Genomic DNA, 21,078 nt, shown 5'->3' on the forward strand with positions numbered 1-21,078 from the left:
ATTTATTCCTCAGGGCAGATTTGTATTCACTAAATTGTATTCTGAATCCCCTCCCTGTTTCTCGAATATAGCCTAGGCCACATGGGCAGACTATAAGATAGACCACATTCCAGCTTCTGCAGTTGGTCATATCTTTGAGGGGTACCTTCCGACTTCCATAGTGCCATTATTCTGTTACTATCGCCGCCTCACAGGCGTGGCAAGTGCCACAACAATGATTTCCTTTGATTTGTTTTTTCCCATCAATTGTCTGTTGATCTCTAGTGTTCCCTTTCAGGCGATGTTCCAGTTGGTCCCTCAAATTCATGTTCAGCCTGAATGCAAATTGTGGTTTTTCCAAATTGCTATCTAGCTCATTTGTGTTAAAGATCTTCCAATTACGTTCCAATATCCTCTTGATCTTATAATTTATATTGGAGTGATTGGTGACACAGACCAGTTTATCCTCGCTTCTCTTGTCCTTTCCCTCCAAGAGGGCTTCTCTGTCATAATGCTTAGCCCGTTTGAAGGCATGTTTGACTAGTCGCTTTGGGTAACCTCTGTTATAGAGTCTTGTCTTTAGATCTTCACCATGTTGCATGTAATCCTTCATTGTGGTGCATTTTCAGCGAATTCTCAGAAATTCCCTTCTGGGGAATGTTAGTATAAAGGGCCTCGATGTCTAATGTCATCAAGAGTTCACTCTGAACATTAAAAGGCACGTTTTCAATCTTGGTGATCATATCACCCTTATCTCTGATATATGAGGCATACCACTTTGGCAGTGGGCAGAGAAAACGTATCCACATACTTGGATAGAGGCTACGTAATTGAATCAATGGATGAAATAATAGGTCGGAGAAGGGGATCTTTGATATTTTTGTGTGTGTTTAGTACTCCATACATTGCTGGGACCACTGGATGCTCTTTATTAAGAAAGTCAAATTCTTCCTTGCAGATATGTCCTGTCTTAAAGGTAGAAGTGGTGATTAATAGCACACGTTTACTCAAGATGTCAAGTGCACTTGAGTTTGCTCTCTCGTAGTGCTCAGGTACGGCTAGCATAGTATGTACTTTTTCCGATGTAGGTGTCAGTATCCATTATTACTATGCCCCCACCTTTGTCGCTCGGTTTTACTGTGATGCTTGAGTTTGTGTTCAATTTCTTCAGGGCTTCAAGTTCATCTTTATTAAGGTTAGGTGGAACAAAGGATATGTGTTTGGTGATATTGTTCAAATCCTGTAATACTGCATTCTCAAATATAGCTCCTTCCAGTCCTATCATAGAAAGGGTAGGTGTAAATTTGGACTGTGGTTTGCAGCCAAATATGTTGTATTTTGGATTCTCTGAATGGCTTTGCACAAATAATTTCTTTATTCTAATTTTTCTGAAGAAAGAGAATATGTCTTAGTTCAGCTTAAAAACATTTGTTTTAGTGCTGAGTACATTTCATGGTCCTCTAGTGAGAAGGGTACACTCTTCAGGGCCTATCTTTTCTGACAACAGATTGAAAATGGGGATGTTATCTTGGCTCTCTCTTTCTTTCTCTCTTATGACTGCCAGTACTGATGGTTCCTGGTTTTCAGAAAATGATCTTTAGGGTCTTGCTGGTGATATCTCTCTCAGTCTTGTCTCTGAAAACTGGTTTTCCCTCTGTTCCTTCACCTGGATAAAAAAGGGGACATGGGAGGGTATCTATAGTTGTCTCCCTGTTGATTTCTAGATGTAATCGAATGGGTGCCTTGTCCTTCTGATGCACCTGAGCTATCTCCTTCAGAATCTGTTGAATATGTATCTGAAAACGTTATTACTCTCTTCTTTCTCCTTGTGGTTCAATCCCTATTTGATGGATCTTGATTCCATTCTTTACAGAAATTGCTTTACAGTTATGGGTAAGCTCTCTCTTGTGAGTACCACCTTATATATTTCTTGAGTGTTTCTGTTTTCTTTTTGATCAAATAGTTTTCAAAGTCCTGAAATTCTCCATTAATTCTGTCTAATTTGTTTTTTGCCTCTTCCAATGCATGCATTGTTTAAAGTTTTTCTTCCAGTGCTAATATCTCTTGATTCAGAATCATTACTACCTTCCTCGCTGTTTCTACAATTAGTATCATCCGGTCGCATGCACATCTATTTGATAAATGTGACCACCTTTCCAGGAATTTACATATCTCTATGAATAAGGCTGGTACATTTCTTACTCTTAATCCTGAAGGAATCACCGCTGCTCTCAAATACTCTAGCATAAATTGTGCATGGGACTTTGTTCTTTTCGCTTTTTTCTTTAGATGTAATAATTTGGACCATTTACTATTGTCTACATTCGATACAATTACTCTTCTATCAGCCATTGAGGCATGACCTAGCAATGTACTAAACTCTTCATCTGTGAAACAAAATGTTTGTAATGCTTCCAAATGTATTATTTCTTTGATCCCTGCTATGGTCTACAAAGCGTGTAGATGAGCAAGCCAGGATAGAATCAGGTGCCAAGGTTGAGAAGTTAGTAAGGATAGAAGGGTAGTCCGAACTTTGTTAAAACCAACATGAGGGAGGAATATCCCACTGACACAGTATCTATCAGTTACAAAACTTCTGAAGTTACAAAAAAAGAAAAAGGTACACCCTAAAAATTCATTATAGGTCTGGGAAAAAAGGGGGAAGTAGCAAGAAGAATATGAGAGATCCCACTTGAGCTGTATATCATCTAAATTGGATCTTAGTGCCCGACGTCTTGACCACCAACTGATGCAATGTACTGTAAGATTTTTATGAAATGATTATCTTTTTATTATAATTTATAATTATTTTTTCCACCTCATTTTCCAAACGCATTTGTTTTATCCATTCTTAGATCCATTTGGGTGTCATTCATAGCCCAGAGGAATTGCACAAGTTCACCAGGATCAGTGAATACACTGGTCGTCCTGTCCACCATGAGAATCCTAATGGCTGGTTTACTTAAGCTGTACCATATGTTCAATTTCCATTGTGGGGTTGAGGTGCTACTAGCTTTTTCATCACAACATTGGTATCATGGGACTAATCTGAGATGTCATCAGTGATGTCATCAGTAATGTCACTGACCATGTCATGAATGATGTAATATGTGACATCATCAGCAGTGCATTGCGGGCGAGCGAGTTATAGTTAGCAGAACCAACTATAACGGAGGAATTTCTATGGTTTTGTACGAGTGAAATGTCCAGCTAACTATAACACCCCTGAAACCTATGTTTTTTTCTGTGAATTTCTAAGGTTTTTTAAATGCTAATTTCTAACTATAATGTCTCTGCAACCTATGTTTTTTGTTGTGAATTTCAAAGCTTTTTTAAATGCTAATTTCTAACTATAACGTCTCTGAAACCTATGGTTTTTCCAGTGAATATATATATATACATACTGTTAGACCTGGCATCTTTGGCGTGGTTCCCCTGACTTTTTGCCTCTACCTCCTGTATTTTTGACACTGTGCTGGATTTCGTTTTTGCTGGTTTAGGTGCTTTGGGCACTTTGCCACTGCTGATCAGTGTCAAAGTGCAAGTGCTCCCTAGGTAAATTGTTATATTGATTGGTTATCCCTGATTGGCATATTTGTATCACCTGTCAGCCCCTAGTAAAGTGCACTGAGTGTGCCAGGGCTGGTGATTCAAATGCTACTAGTGGGCCTGCAGCACTGATTGTGCCACCCACAGGAGTAGCCCTAAAATGGTGTCACAGGCCTGCCACCACAGTGCCTGGGTGTAGTTGCTAACTGCCATGCTGACCTGACCAGTGTCCACACTGGCCAGGCCTAACCCTTCCCTTTCTGTACACATTGGACACCCCTATGGAAGGCCCTAGGTACCCCCCTGGGCAAGGTGCAGTGTACGTGAAAGGTAGAGCATGTATTGGTGTAGGTGACATGCTCTGGTAGTGAATTACAGCCATTTTCGTTTTTCACTATTGAAAGGCTATCTTGATCTTAGGCTATAATGGGGAATGCTGAGTATAATGTTTACCTGCAGATCTTCCCACAGGTGCAAGATAGAAAGCTAAAGTCTGGTATCCCTGAACTCAGAATTTAATAACAAATCTTTTAGGAAGGATGGTTTTTAAATCCTGTGTGTGAAAACAGCACTTTTAGAAGGTGGCTGTTTTCCTTTTCTGCCCTTTCTGTGTGCCTTGGCCTGTTTTTGAATTGACTGTCTGGTTTGTGAGTGACAGGGACAGGGGTGGCTCCCAGAGGCTGAATGAGTTAGCCCATAGGGAAATTCCCCTTTAGATGGGTGGGAGGAGTAGCACCTGGGCCTGAATAGAGCTGTGCCTGCCTTCCACAATGCTGGCTCCACCCCCTGCTGGGCGGCTGACGACCCTGCCCCTCTCTCTCAAAGGAAAGAAGAAACCAAGTAAACAGAGTGCTCCAGGACTGGCCAGAACTGGTTCTGATTAGGCCAAGGCCCCTCTGCCTTCAGAGGACAAAGGATTTTGGGGTATAAGTATTGGGACCCAGACTACAGAAAATTAGATCATCCTGGAATCAAGAAGGAACCTCTGCCAAGGAGAAAGCTGGAAGACTGAAGAAGAAGGGCTGACCTGCTGTAAGGCTGACCTGCAGTTGATTTGCTGCCAAGGAGAGGGGAAGGACTTTGCTGTGTGCTGTGTCCCCTGGCTTGAAGGAATCTCCAAGGGCCTGAGTAGAGCTGGCCTCCGTTTAAGAAGTCCCAGGAACAAAAGGACTTCACCCCCAGCTTCCCCCCTGAACTCTGTTGTGTGAGTTCTGCCCTTCCTAGAGTGCTTGATCCAATTGTGGGGCCTCTGGAAGTTGTGCCTGCTGTTGGGAAGCTGACCAAGAAGAAAGAAGCAAAGGATCTACACTTTTTCATGCACCGCTGGCTTAGCGAGAAAATTTCCGTCGCTCCACTCATTAACGGGCCAAATTTTTATTGCTGCGAACATCGTCGCAGAGCCTGCGCCGCTGAGTAAGATCATCGCTGGTGAAATTGTCGCCCCACTCATTAGCGGGCCGAATTTTATCGCTGCGAACATCGTCGCAGAGCCAGCCAAGATCCCCGTTCCGCTCGTTAGCGGGCCAAATTTTATCGCTGCGAACATCGTCGCAGAGCCTGCCGCCGCTGAGTGAGATCGCCGCAGAGCCAGTCAAGATCATCGCACCGCTCGTTAGCGGGCCGAATTTTGTCGCTGCGAACATCGTCGCAGAGCCAGCCCAGATCATCGCTGGTGAAATTGTTGCCCCGCTCGATAGCGGGCCGAATTTTGTCGCATCGTGCCTTTGCGAGTAAATTTCTACCGGAGAAGCTACGCCTTGGAATCCATACAAGTATCGCCTCACTCCCCTTACAGACCGGATTTGTCGCACACGCCCGCTGTGTGCAGCAGGGTTGGCGCATCGCCACCCCAGGGTCTCAAGACTGACGCTGTTGCTTGTTTTTCGACGCCTGAGCGCCGCTAAGAACTTTTATCGCATCACCAGGTACTGTTGGCTAAAATTGACGCTAAGGTGGATGATTTTGTCGCTAAGCTAAGAACTCATTTGAAACCATATTCTTGAACTGTGTATGTTGGATTTTTGTCGTTTTGGTCTTGTGTAGTTTATATAAAAGTACTTTATTTATCCACACTGGTGTGGAGTCCATTTGTGGTGTTTTCACTGTGTTACTGTGAGTGTTGGTACAAATACTTTACACATTACCTTTGATAAGCCTGTCTGCTCGTGCCAAGCTACCAAGGGGGTGAGCAGGTGTTATCTAAAAAGTGTATCCTCCTTCCCCTGACTAGAAGCAAGGGTCCCTATTTGGACAGTGGTACCTACTCCTGCCAACTAGAGACTCCCAGATCTAACATTGGTGGTCAGCGGTGAGGATTTGAACTTGTATTTGTACTTGACCCACAGTAATTGGAGTACATCACTAGTTTAAGTGCAGACCACTACGCAACCACATACTGTATTTTTGATTTGATTTTTGAGTAACTCTTCAAAGCATGATGTCTCAGCATGGGAAGGCAACAAGTGAGCCAGCAGAATTGGAGTTTTGCATTGAGGATCTGTATTCATACAAAGCTGAGGAGCTCAAACAATTCTGTAGAGATCGTGGTTGCCCTGTGAAGAGCAGCTCTAGAAAGGATGAGCTGCAGAGAGCCTTGAAGGCCTGGTGGGAGGCCCAAGATGGAAATGATGCAAGTGGAGGGGATGGTTTTGAACCCCATGGTTTGCCTGTGAGCAACCAAGGCTCAAGGCCTGGCAGCACCCATTCCTGTAGGGGTCTCACTCCAGAAGAGTTAGAGGAGAATCAAAGAGTGAGAAACCATGAATTTGAAATCATGAGAATGAAGATGAAGCAATTAGAAGTAGAGAAAGAAAAGGCGGCGGAGGAGAGCAAGAATGCCCGTGCCTTGGAGGAGAAGAAATTGCTTCTGGCTCATGAGTTGAGCATGAGAGAACTGGATATCAAGACCAAGCAGGCGGAGTCCGGTTCAAATGGTGACAGCGCACAGCCAGTGCAGGGTGGTAAAGTTTATATCCCAAGGATTTGGTACAGAATTATAATAGGAGTGAGGATATCTATGCAATGTTTACCTCGTATGAGATTGCTTTGAGAATGAATGGTGTGCCTGAACAGCATTGGGGGGTGGGCCTGTGGAAACATTTTGAGGCTTCTGGGAGGAGTACTCCAGAGCCCTTAGAATTAGCAGGTACCATGACCTATCCCAATATGAAGGAGGCCCTATGTCTCAGGTATGGACTTACCCTACAACAGTATAGACTGCAGTTTAGGAACTCCAAGAAGAAAGAGTCTGAGACTTGGATGGAGTGTGTGAATCTGTACTCACGTGCACTGGAAGGTTGGATGAAGGGCAGCAAAGTAACTGATTATAAGGGTTTGTTGCATTTAATTAGTTGGAAGCACTTGAGTAGTCTATGTGTTCCAGAGCTGCGCCAGCATCTTTTAGACAGCAAACTGACGGACCCCATTGAGCTTGCTAAGGTGGCGGACCGCTGGACCAGTACCAGGGTCCACAGAGGACTTGTGGGTACCACAGCCAAAGGTGGGCAGGGTCCCCTGCAAAAGAGTGGGGGGGGACAAGGGTAACCAAAAGGAGTTCTCTCAAGGGCCCAAAACAGTTCCCAGGAAAAGGAGTCCCAACCCCCCAAGCCCAAACCGACCTGGCCCCCTAGGGGCAAGCAGGACCCCAGGGGCCCACCTACCTGCTATCACTGCAAAGAGGTAGGGCACATTGCCCCTAGTTGCCCAAAGAAACCTCCAGCACCCACTGGTGCTCCTAAACCGGGTTTAGTGAGTGTAGCTTTAGTGGAGGATTTAATTTCTAGTGAAGGGGCGGGACCAGCAGTTATGACCCTTGTCTCTTTAGGAGACCAAGAGATGGTCCAGGAAACCTACCTGCCCGATAACACTAAGAAATACGGACAGTGGGTGACCATCAATGGGAGGAGGGTGGAGGCTCTGAGAGACACAGGAGCCAGCGTGACATCCGTGAGGTGTCAGTGGGTGTCTGAAGAGCAGGTCATTCCCAATGTGCTTCACCCAGTAGTTGCAGCTGACAACTCGGTGGGCCTCTGTAAGGTGGCACAAGTTCCCTTTGAGTGGAGGGGGGTCTCAGGTCTCTTGAAGGTTGTTGTGAGTCCATCCATGCCTGTAGACTGTCTGCTAGGTAATGACCTGGAGAGTTCTCCATGGAAGGAGGTGGAACGTCAAGCTCACATGGAGATGTTTGGTTTGCCTGAGTGGATCTGTGTGACCACTCAGTCTATGGCAGCCAGTAGGGGTGATTCAGCAGACCTGGAGCCTGAAACAGTGGCCCAGGAACCTGCCCGGAGAGGAAGGAGCAGAGTGCGTGGGAAACCAGCCCCCACCGTTCCCATGGTCCAGGAAGGAGCAGAACCTGAGGGGGATGCCCTGGAACCTACAGGGGAACAGGTGGCAGAACTGGGCGATCTACCTGAGCTGACCCATTGGCAGCAAGAGGGTGGCCCCTCCCGGGAGGAGTTCTGCAAGGCGCAGAGGGAATGCCCTTCTCTCATTGGTGTGCGGCAGCAGGCTGCAAACCTGGCAGCAAGTGGGGAGTCCAAGGATCATTTCATTTACTGGGAAGATGGGTTACTTTATAGTGAGCCTAAGGTCGCTGAGCCCGGTGCAGCCCGTGTGCTGGTGGTACCCGAGCGCTTCAGGGCCTTCCTAATGGGTCTGGCTCATGACGTGCCTCTCGCAGGACATCTGGGGCAAGATAAGACCTTCCAAAGGCTTGTGACCCACTTCTTCTGGCCCCAGATGAAGAAGCACGTTGGTACATTCTGTAGGACTTGCAAGACTTGTCAGGCAAGTGGCAAGAGCGGAGGAAAGTGCAAGGCACCCCTCCAACCCTTTCCTGTGGTGAGCACCCCTTTCGAGCGGGTGGGCATCGACATTGTGGGGCCACTGGACCCCAAGACAGCCTTAGGCAACGGGTTCATCCTGGTCTTGATGGACCATGCCACCCGGTACCCGGAAGCTGTCCCTCTCAGGACAATCACAGCACCCGTGGTGGGCAGTGCATTGATGGGGATCTTTTCCCGTGTGGGGTTCCCCAGAGAGGTGGCCTCCGACCGGGGTACCAACTTCATCTCTAGGTACATGAAGTCTATGTGGGAGGAGTTTGGGGTAACTTATGAGTTCACCACTCCTTACCACCATCAAGGAAACGGGTTGGTTGAAAGGTTCAACTGAACTCTGAAAGGTATGATTATTGGCCTTGCAGAGCCTATGAGATGGAAATGGGACGTCTTTTTACCATGCCTGTTGTTTGCCTTCAGGGAGGTGCCTCAGAAGTCCTTAGGGTTCAGTCCCTTTGAGCTTCTGTATGGCCACCCTGTTAGAGGACCTCTCACTCTGGTGAAGGAGGGGTGGGAGAAATTCCCCGGGAAAACCCCCCAGGATGTCTTCAGCTATATGCTGGCCTTCCGCAACCAGGCACTGCACTTCAGGAAGCTCGCCCAAGAGAACCTAGAAGCCAGCCAGGAAGAAATGAAAAGATGGTACGACCAAAATACCACTCTGGTCGAATTTCAACCTGGGCAGAAAGTGTGGGTGATGGCGCCAGTGGAGCCTTGTGCGCTTCAAGACAAGTGGACTGGGCCATATGAGGTGGTGGAGCGCAAGAGCGAAGTAACCTACCTGGTTAACTTGCAGACTCCCAGGCAGCCCCTGAGGGTCTTACATGTGAACCGCCTCAAACCCCACTTCGAGAGGTCTGATGTAACCATGCTCCTGGCTACAGATGCTGGAATGGAAGAGGACAGTGACCCTCTTCCTGACCTCCTGGCAGCCAAGGAGCAAGACGGGTCAGTGGATGGTGTGGTCCTCTCGCCCACCCTGACCCTAGAACAGCAGAGGGACTGTCGCCAGGTGTTGGGCCAGTTTCCCTCCCTGTTCTCCCTGACCCCAGGTGTCACCAACTGGTGCGTCCATGATGTGGACACTGGAGATAGTCTACCTGTAAAGCAGAAATTCTACAGGGTAGCTGACAAGGTCAGGCCCAGCATCAAGGAAGATGTTTCCAAGATGTTGGCGCTAGGGGTAATTGAGCCCTCCAGCAGCCCCTTGGCTAGCCCAGTGGTCTTAGTTCCAAAAGCTGCTGCGCCCGGTGCCACCCCAGAACTACGGTTTTGTGTGGACTACCGTGGGCTCAATGCAGTCATCAAGACTAACGTGCACCGCATCCCCAGAGCTGATGAGCTCGTGGATCGGTTGGGAGCTGGCCAGTACCTCAATACGTTTGATTTAACATCTGGATACTGGCAGATTGCCTTAACTGAGGGGGCCAAGGAGAGGTCTGCGTTTTCAAAGCCAGAGGGGCACTTCCAGTTCTGAGTTATGCCCTTTTGGTTAAAGAACGCCCCTGCCACATTCCAGAGACTGGTCAACCAGATACTGTCCGGGCTGGAGGAATTCAGTGCCGCGTACCTGGATGACATTGCTGTGTTCAGCTCCACGTGGGAGGGACACTTGCAGCACCTCTGTGCAGTGTTGAAGGCTCTGCAAAGGGCAGGCCTTACTATCAAGGCCAGTAAGTGCCAGATAGTGCAGGGTTCTGTGGTGGACTTGGGACACCAGGTAGGGAGCGGCCAGGTGGCGCCACTCCAAGTGAAGATTGATACCATCCTGGCTTGGGAGCCCCCCCAGGACCCAGACAGAGGTGAGAGCCTTCCTAGGACTCACCGGGTATTATCGCCAATTTGTCAAGGGATATGGCACCATTGTTGCCTCCTTGACAGAGCTGACTTCAAGGAAGCAGCCCAGGATAGTGAATTGGACCGATGCCTGTTAAGCTGCTTTTGATGCCCTGAAGACTGGCATGTGCACGGCACCGGTGCTCAAGGCGCCTGATTTCTCCAGTGAGTTTCTAGTGCAGACAGACGCTTCAGAGCATGGTGTGGGAGCGGTACTCTCACAGATCAATGACGAGGGCTTGGACCAACCTGTAGCTTTCATTAGTAGAAGGCTACTTCCCAGGCAACAGAGGTGGAGGGCGATTGAAAGGGAAGTTTTTGCTGTGGTCTGGGAGCTAAGGAAGCTGAGGCCCTACTTGTTTGAGACTCACTTCCGGGTTCAGACAGACCAAAGGCCCCTCACATGGTTAATGCAGATGAGGGGTGAGAACCCAAAACTGTTGAGGTGGTCCATCTCCCTACAGGGAATGGACTTTACAGTGGAACACCGTCCCGGTACAGAACACGCCAACGCTGATGGTCTGTCCAGGTTTTTCCACCTTAGCGATGAGAACTTCCAAGAGGGTGGGTAGTTCTCCCCACTTTCAGCTGGAGGGGACATGTTTTAGGTCTGGCATCTTTGGTGTAGTTTCCCCTGACTTTTTGCCTCTACCTCCTGTATTTTTGACGCTGTGCTGGATTTCGTTTTTGCTGGTTTAGGTGCTTTGGGCACTTTGCCACTGCTGATCAGTGTCAAAGTGCAAGTGCTCCCTAGGTAAATTGGTATATTGATTGGTTATCCCTGATTGGCATATTTCTTTCACCTGTCAGCCCCTAGTAAAGTGCACTGAGTGTGCCAGGGCTGGTGATTCAAATGCTACTAGTGGGCCTGCAGCACTGATTGTGCCACCCACAGGAGTAGCCCTAAAATGGTGTCACAGGCCTGCCACCGCAGTGCCTGGGTGCAGTTGCTAACTGCCATGCAGACCTGGCCAGTGTCCACACTACCCAGGCCTAACCCTTCCCTTTCTGTACACATTGGACACCCCTATGGAAGGCCCTAGGTACCCCCATGGGCAGGGTGCAGTGTATGTGAAAGGTAGAGCATGTATTGGTGTAGGTGACATGCTCTGGTAGTGAATTACAGCCATTTTCGTGTTTCACGATTGAAAGGCTATCTTGCCTATAGGCTATAATGGGGAATGCTGACTATAATGTTTACCTGCAGATCTTCCCATAGGAGCAAGATTGAAAGCTGAAGTCTGGTATCCCTGAACTCAGAATTTAATAACACATCTTTTAGGAAGGATGGTTTTTAAATCCTGTGTGTGAAAACAGCACTTTTAGAAGGTGGCTGTTTTCCTTTTCTGCCCTTTCTGTGTGCCTTGGTCTGTTTGTGAATTGACTGTCTGGTTTGTGAGTGACAGGGACAGGGGTGGCTCCCAGAGGCTGAATGAGTCAGCCCAGGGCTGAATAGGGAAATTCCCCTGTAGATGGGCGGGAGGAGTAGCACCTGGGCCTGAATAGAGCTGTGCCTGCCTTCCACAATGCTGGCTCCACCCCCTGCTGGGCGGCTGACGACCCTGCCCCTCTCTCTCAAAGGAAAGAAGAAACCAAGTAAACAGAGTGCTCCAGGACTGGCCAGAACTGGTTCTGACTAGGCCAAGGCCCCTCTGCCTTCAGAGGACAAAGGATTTTGGGGTATAAGTATTGGGTCCCAGACTACAGAAAATTAGATCATCCTGGAATCAAGAAGGAACCTCTGCCAAGGAGAAAGCTGGAAGACTGAAGAAGAAGGGCTGACCTGCTGTAAGGCTGACCTGCAGTTGATTTGCTGCCAAGGAGAGGGGAAGGACTTTGCTGTGTGCTGTGTCCCCTGGCTTGAAGGAATCTCCAAGGGCCTGAGTAGAGCTGGCCTCCTGTTAAGAAGCCCCAGGAACAAAAGGACTTCACCCCCAGCTTCCCCCCTGAACTCTGTTGTGTGAGTTCTGCCCTTCCTAGAGTGCTTGATCCAATTGTGGGGCCTCTGGAAGTTGTGCCTGCTGTTGGGAAGCTGACCAAGAAGAAAGAAGCAAAGTATCTACACTTTTTCATGCACCGCCGGCTTAGCGAGAAAATTTCCATCGCTCTGCTCGTTAGCGGGACGAGTTTTTATCGCTGCGAACATCGTCACAGAGCCTGCCGCCGCTGAGTAAGATCATCGCTGGGGAAATTGTCGCCCCGCTCGTTAGCGGGCCGAATTTTATCGCTGCGAACATCGTCGCAGAGCCAGCCAAGATGATCGCACCGCTCGTTAGCGGGCCGAATTTTGTCGCTGCAAACATCGTCGCAGAGCCAGCCCAGATCATCGCTGAAGAAATTGTCGCCCCGCTCGTTAGCGTGCCGAATTTTGTCACATCGTGCTTTTGCAAGTAAATTTCTACCGGAGAAGCTACGCCTTGGAATCCATACAAGTATCGCCTCACTCCCCATAAAGACCGGATTCGTCGCGCGCGCCCGCTGCGTGCAGTGGGGTTGTCGCATCGCCTCCCCAGGGTCACAGGACTGACGCTGTTGCTTGTTTTTCGATGCCTGAGCGCCGCTAAGAACTTTTATCGCATCATCAGGTACTGTTGGCTAAAATTGACGCTAAGGTGGATGATTTTGTCACTAGTAACTCCTTTGAAACCATATTCTTGAACTGAGTATGTTGGATTTTTGTCGTTTTGGTCTTGTGTAGTTTATATAAAAGTACTTTATTTATCTACACAGGTGTGGAGTCAATTTGTGGTGTTTTCACTGTGTTACTGTGAGTCTTGGTACAAATACTTTACACATTGCCTTTGATAAGCCTGTCTGCTCGTGCCAAGCTACCAAGGGGGTGAGCAGGGGTTATCTAAAGAGTGTATTCCCCTTACCCTGACTAGAAGCAAGGGTCCCTATTTGGACAGTGGTACCTACCCCTGTCAACTAGAGACTCCCAGATCTAACACATACATATATAAACATATATCCAGTATCACATGCGGTAAACGCTGGCGTGCTGCCTGAACGCTGGTGGTGCATTGAAAAAGCGCTACCGCTAGCGCTTGAAATATGAAAAACATTTTCCCCAACCTTCTTCTGATTAAGGCAAATGCAAATCCTGAAATAAACGGGAGCAATACCCACAACATGAGTGCAGGCTCCTTAATCAGAAGAAGGTTGGGGAAAATGTTTTTCATATAAACATATATATAATCTGCATATCTATATTTATACAAATATAAATGCATGCATACATATACATATATGCATACATATGCATGTTATGTACATGAAAGTATGAAAAACACTAATACAAGCAAAGCTAAAAAGCCACCTAGTTACAAACAGAATTGCTTTAACTCAAACGAGGGCGAGACCTATTGCATTTTCAATGCTTGTTTACTTTGGTTCCATCAAGAAGGCATTCAGATGTGTCACACATTTGCCATAAATTCTGAATGGTAGCACTCTAATTGCTCATTAGATCACTGTAGTAAAGCTACTGCTCACCAGGGAAGTCTGCTGCTGGTATTCAAAGTGCATGTTTCAGTCTGCTTGTCAGAATTTTTTAATGAAATAGAAGAGGATTTGAGAAGTCAAAATGTGCCCTAATTTTTTTTGCTCTGCAGCACTAATCATAATTTCTAAGGCAAAATGAAACCCCTCATTTTGTTCTTTTGCAAATTAAATGTTTTAAGTGTTACCACTTTATTCCAATCAAGATGGGTTCAGGTGTGCCATACTTTTGTCATAAGTAAGACTGTTAGCGCTCTAGTTGTTCTTTAGAACACTCTGGGACATTCTGTCATTGGGCTATACTTGGGCTACATCTGGGTGATATTTGTGCTACATTTGGGCTCTTTTGTGTCTGGTGGCCATCTTGGGAGACTTATTTGTTATGAAGTTTCATAATTTCCTCATTTACTACAGTCTCCTCAGTAGGAAATACTTTCAGTTTTTTACTTTGATTCCATCAAGAAGGCATTCAGATGTGTCACACATTTGCCATGATTTTGGAATATTAGCACTCTAGTTGCTTATTGGATCACTGTAGTAAAGCTACTGCTCACCAGGTAAGTCTGCTGCTGGTATTGGAAGTGCACTTTTCAGTCTGCATGTCAGAATTTGTTAATGAAATAGAAGAGGATTTGAGAAGTCACTCAAAATGTGCCCTAATTTTTCTATTTTCAGCACTAATCATAATTTCTATGGCAAAATGAACCCCCTCATTGTGTTCCTTTTAAATTAAACTACTCACTCTCTACTACTCACTCGCTACTTCTCTCTACTACTCACTCTACTACTGACTCTCTACTACTCTCTACTCTCTACTACTACTCTCTACTGCTAACTCTCTATTACTCACTCTCTACTACTCTCAACTACTCACTCTACTACTCTCTACTACTCTCTACTACTCTGCTACTCACTCTCTACTACTCTCTCTCTACTACTCCCTCTCTACTATTCACTCTACTACTCTCTACTACTCACTCTCTACTACTCTCTCTCTACTACTCACTCTCTAAAACTCACTCTCTACTACTCGCTCTCTGCTACTCACTCTCTACTACTCACTCTCCACTACTCACTCTCTACTACTCACTCTCTACTACTCTCTACTACTCACTCTCTACTACTCTCTACTACTCTCTACTACTCTCTCTACTACTCACTCTCTACTACTCACTCTCTACTACTCTACTACTCTTCTACTCTCTACTACTCTCTCTACTACTCACTCTCTAATACTCTCTACTACTCTCTACTACTCACGACCACACACTCTTTACTACTCTACTACTCACTCTCTACTACTCTCTACTACTCACTCTCTACTACTCTCTCTACTGCTCACTCTCTACTACTCTCTACTACTCACTCTCTACTACTCACTCTCTACTACTAAGTCTCTACTACTCGCTCTCTACTACTCACTCTCCACTACTCACTCTCTACTACTCGCTCTCTACTACTCTCATCTACTCACTCTACTACTCAGTCTCTACTACTCTACTACTCACTCTCTACTACTCTCTCTACTACTCACTCTCTACTACTCTCTCTACTACTCACTCTCTACTACTCTAGTACTCACTCTCTACTACACACTCTCTACTACTTGCTCTCCACTACTCGCTCTCTACTACTCTCTACTACTCACTCTACTACTGACTCTCTACTACTCCCTACTACTCACTCTCTAATACTCTCTACTACTCACTCTCTACTACTCCACTACTCTCTAGTACTCACTCTCTACTACTCTACTACTCCCAACTCTCTACTACTCACTCTCTACTACTCTCTACTACTCACTCGCTACTACTCTCTACTACTCACTCTACTACTCACTCTCTACTACTCTCTACTACTCTCTACTACTCACTCTCTACTACCCACTCTCTACTACTCTCTACTACTTACACTCAACTACTCTCTACTGCTCACTCTCTACTACGCACTTTCTACTACTCACTCTACTACTCTCTACTACTCACTGTCTACTACTCTCTACTACTCACTCTCTATTCTCTATTACTCATCCTCCTCTCTCTCTACCTCTCTACCTCTCAACCTCTACCTCTCTACCTCTACACCTCTACCTCTCGACCTCTCTCTACCTCTCTCTTCACGCACACATATGCACATATATATATGCATATATATGCATATGCATTTATATATATGTATGTGTAAATATATATATACACATACATATATAAACATATATAATCTGCATATCTAAATAAATACATATATAAATGCATGCATACATATACACATATTTATACATATGCATGTTATGTACATGAAAGTTTGAAAAACACTAATAAAAGCTAAGCTAAAAAGCCACCTAATTACAAACAGAATTGCGTTAACTTACACGAGGGCGAGATCTATTGCATTTTCAATGCTTGTTTACTTTGGTTCCATCAAGAAGGCATTCAGATGTGTCACACATTTGCCATAAATTCTGAATGGTAGCACTCTAGTTGCTCATTAGATCACTGTAGTGAAGCTACTGCTCATCAGGAAAATCTGCTGCTGGTATTGAAAGTGCATGTTTCAGTCTGCATGTCAGAATATTTTTATGAAATAGAAGAGGATTTGAGAAGTCACTCAAAATGTGCCCTAATTTTTCTTTCTGCAGCACTAATCATACTTTCTATGGCAAAATGAACCCCCTCATTGTGTTCCTTTTTAAATTAAATGTTTTAAGTGTTACCAGTTTATTCCAATCAAGATGGCTTCAGGTGTGCCATACGTTTGTCATAAGTAGGACTGTTAGCGCTCTAGTTGTTCTTTAGAACACTCTGGGAAGCTGCAGTAGAACACAAAGGAATCAACTGACAGTCTCTGCCCTTGTTGGATGTACATGTTTTACTGAGAATGTCAGACTTCATTCTCACATGACTGAGAAAGATAATGTGAATTTACAGAAAATATGCTCTCAGTTTAGCTTATAGATCACCTTCCAAACCTCTGTGGGAAAAGCATGAGAAAACAGTTTTCTCTAAAACATGATTCATGATATCCCAGCAGAAGGCTTTTTCACATGGTAAAATCACCTTAGAACACACCACAATTCCTAAAATGAGTATGGTACCATCAACAAATGATTTATAATGTGACTAAAGTCTTAAAACCTTCTATTAACTGCAAAGCTTTTTAATGAGGTGCTCTCATGTATATTGGTCCCAAGATGGCTGCCAACACTTCTTGGATGAAGTGCTGACAGCCAATCAGATCTCACGATAAGATGTGTGGTTAGGCTCCACCCAGATATATCTCTGAATTTACTTTTGATTTTCTCAGCAACTACTGAACGGATTTACACCATTTAACCAAAAGGCACGAGTGTGAACCAAGGGCTACCTCTTTGCCAAATTTGGTGTAATTCCGTTCAGCAGTTCGGGCTGCAGCTGCGATTAAATGTTCCTATGGAAAATTGCATGGGGAAAACACGTTTTGGGACCCCCTTTTTTCTCGGCGCCCGCTTGAAGAATCACCCCGAGACTTTCAGGACAGGAGCGGACCGGAGCAACACACCAGTTCTAAAACTTTCACGAAGATTCGTCAACCGGCGCCAAATTTATTCCAAATAGAATGTTGTTAATTTTCTATGGATAATAGGTCCTAACTATAACTACCTACTGGCGACTGCTGTTAGGTAATATGTGTATATATATATATATCTTTCCTCAAACGTCCAATTAGCAGTGGGAGCACTTTTCAGTCGGTGCCCGCGTCGAGACCAGGACAGGGTCTCGCAATATTTATTACCACAAAAATAATGGCGCGGCACTCCTCTTGATGGTGCGATGTTATTTATTTAAATCGTGTCTTTCTCCTACGCGTTTCGAACCGTAGTTCCTGATCACGGTAGTGTATTGACTTAGTCCTTTTACAATTTTTACTTTTATATGCTTCCTGTACTGGTGCATTGTGGATTATGTAGTATATCTTTTACCAAGTTTAATATAACTTTATTTACCAGTTGGCTTAAATAATTCTGGCATGGCCGGTGGATGAGATGTCATATTAAAAAAGGGCATATTCAATATTACACCCATCATGCGCTCATTTCTTGAGTAAGAACAGCGTGCATATCAATTCTTGGTTAAGCCTTGAATTAAAGTGACCAATACTGCATATTAAAACAGTCGATCTACCTGGAGTGTCATTTTGGACTGAGTGTCCTATTGGCAATAGCGGGCTGAGTGCCTATTAACCTTTGCTATGGCACCCTTACCCACACACTGAACGTGAATGGGTGGGCTCAACACTTTCATAAGTGGTACTCTTTGAGTGGTAGCAGTGAGTGAAGGCAGGGTTGAGTGTTGAGTGAGTGTGTTAAAATAGCCATTAAATCCTTTGTAACAAATTAACAAAAAGAACACTAGAACACACTCTAGGACCGTATGATTTATTATGAAACCTTAAAAGACATCCTTTTAATTTCAATAACCAACCCTTATTTCTGAAACTGTCACTTTAGCTTTATTCACCTATTGGTTATGGTCAAGTCACTGGGGTCACATAAGTCACATGTTTTTTCTCTCCATAAATATGTAAATAGTGTCAATACACAGTGGAAGTTATGAATGTATAGTTTTTTATTACCATGATTTGAAGTTGCAAATAAAGAGTACCTGCTTCGGCTGAAGTAAATGTTAAATAAGAATTTCTGTTGTGTTGTCCTCGCTCCAGTCATGTGTTTCTTTCTAAAGTCATAGACTAAATGGAACTTAAAAGGAGTTTTATATATATACGTTTTAACATATTGACTGTATCAATTGCTAACTACGCTTATATCGCTGCAAGATAGTCAGAACTTGTGAAAAATAATAACTTTTGAATTAAATGAGTTCCTTGTGAACAATTGTGCTGAAGCTAACTGTAAAAGAATCCTGGGCATTAATCTTTCCCTTAAAGCAGGTTCTGGAGTTTCCTTGGGTTTCATAGGTTCCTCAGAATCTTCAAGAAAACCTGGGAGTGTGGAAACTGTTGGACTGCATCTTGAAGGCACTGCTAGTGACGTAGTGGATGCATGGACATCAATTGGAGGTTGGAAGGGGTCACAGCTACGACCCCTGGCTTGCCCTTTGAGACCATCGGGACTGTTCTTGCCACCCTTGACATGGGAACACAAAGCAGCACAAAGACAAAAGCAAACATTGCTCTTAAAGAGCCAAGTTTCCATTCTGTAGATACTGCCATTTCAACAGCTACAAAAGTGTTTTTTGAAGGTTTAAGGGTGGCACACAGGGTGGAACATAGGGTGGAGAAATGCAGCCCTTTATCTCTCCCTTAGTCTCGCAAAAGATACACAATTGATGGACGGAATGCAGAACAAGTCAAAACATTCACCCCCAGTCTAGAGATCTGGGTTAAATCCATCATTCTTTTGCTCACCATGCCACCCCAGTTTAGACCTGGCCATATGCAAATCAGTCTTTATCCTGTGCCTCATGGGAACAGTCCAACCTGAACTGCCAAGCCCGGTCCTCCCTGGACAGGAAACAAGCATCCTAGGACCGTTTTGGGGGTTTCACCCCTCTTCAGCCAGGATAGGTTGATTACAGTGGCACATTGAGCCCAGGACCCACGTCTGGGCATACCTGGCGCACTTAGAGCAAGAAAGCAAAAGATACACAATTGATGGACGGAATACAGAACAAATCAAAACATTCACCCCCAGTCAAGAGATCTGGGTTAAATCCATCATTCTTTTGCTCACCATGCCACCACAGTTTAGACCTGGCCATATGCAAATCACTCTTGATCCTGTGCCTCATGGGAACAGTCCAACCGGAAACAAGCATCCTAGGACCGGTTTCAGGGTTTCACCCCTCTTCAGCCAGGATAGCTTGATTCCAGTGACACAGTGAGCCCAGGACCCACGTCTGCGCATACCTGGTGCACTTAGAGCAAGAAAGCAAAAGATACACAATTGATGGATGGAATGCAAAACAAATCAAAACATTCACCCCAGTCAAGAGATGTGGGTTAAATCCATCATTCTTTTGCTCACCATGCCACCCCAGTTTAGACCTGGCCATATGCAAATCAGTCTTGGCCCTGTGCCTCATGGGAACAGTCCAACCCGAACTGCCAAGCCAGGTCCTCCCTGGAGCGGAAACAAGCATCCTAGGACCGGTTTCGGGGTTTCACCCCTCTTCAGCCAGGATAGCTTGATTCCAGTGGCACAGTGAGCCCAGGACCCAAGTCTAGGCATACCTGGCGCACTTAGAGCGAGAAAGCAAAAGATACACAATTGATGGACGGAATGCAGAACAAGTCAAAACATTCACCCCCAGTCAAGAGATCTGGGTTAAATCCATCATTCTTTTGCTCACCATGCCACCCCAGTTTAGACCTGGCCATATGCAAATCAGTCTTTATCCTGTGCCTCATGGGAACAGTCCAACCTGAACTGCCAAGCCCGGTCCTCCCTGGACAGGAAACAAGCATCCTAGGACCGTTTTGGGGGTTTCACCCCTCTTCAGCCAGGATAGGTTGATTACAGTGGCACAGTGAGCCCAGGACCCACGTCTGGGCATACCTGGCGCACTTAGAGCAAGAAAGCAAAAGATACACAATTGATGGACGGAATGCAGAACAAATCAAAACACTCACCTCCAGTCAAGAGATCTGGGTTAAATCCATCATTCTTTTGCTCACCATGCCACCCCAATTTAGACCTGGCGATCTGCAAATCAGTCTTGACCCTGGAGAGGGGTGAAACCCCAAAACCGGTCCTAGGATGCTTGTTTCCAGGCCAGGGAGGACCTGGTTTGGAAGTTCGGGCTGGGCTGTTCCCATGAGGCACAGGGTCAAGACTGATTTGCATATGGCTGCGTTCAAACTGGAAAGGCATGGGGAGCAAAAAAAACGATGGATTTAGGCCCAGATCTCTGTTCTGGGGTGAATGTATGACATTGTTCTACATTCTGCCCATCAACTGTTGTTTTTGCATTTGTCACCCCAAGTGGAACGGGTATGCCCAGACGTGGGTCCCGTGCTCTCCATGCCACTGGAATCAAGCTATCCTGGCTGAAGAGGGGTGAAACCCCGAAACCGGTCCTAGGATGCTTGTTTCCAGTCCAGGGAGGACCTGGCTTGGCAGTTGGGCTAGACTGTTCCCATGAGGCATAGGGTCAAGACTGATTTGCATATGGCTGGGTTCAAACCGGAATGGCATGGGGAACAAAAAAACGATGGATTTAGGCTCAGATCTCTGTACTGGGGTGAATGTATGACATTGTTCTGCATTCTGTCCATCAATTGTTGTTTTTGCCTTAGATTCGCAGCATCCTCCTCAAATTCTATATCATATACTGATAGAGGAAAAACATAGGGAATACACGTGCCTTCGTGCTGT

This window comes from Triturus cristatus, chromosome 7, assembly GCF_964204655.1.
Source record: "Triturus cristatus chromosome 7, aTriCri1.1, whole genome shotgun sequence".
NCBI lineage: Eukaryota > Metazoa > Chordata > Amphibia > Caudata > Salamandridae > Triturus > Triturus cristatus.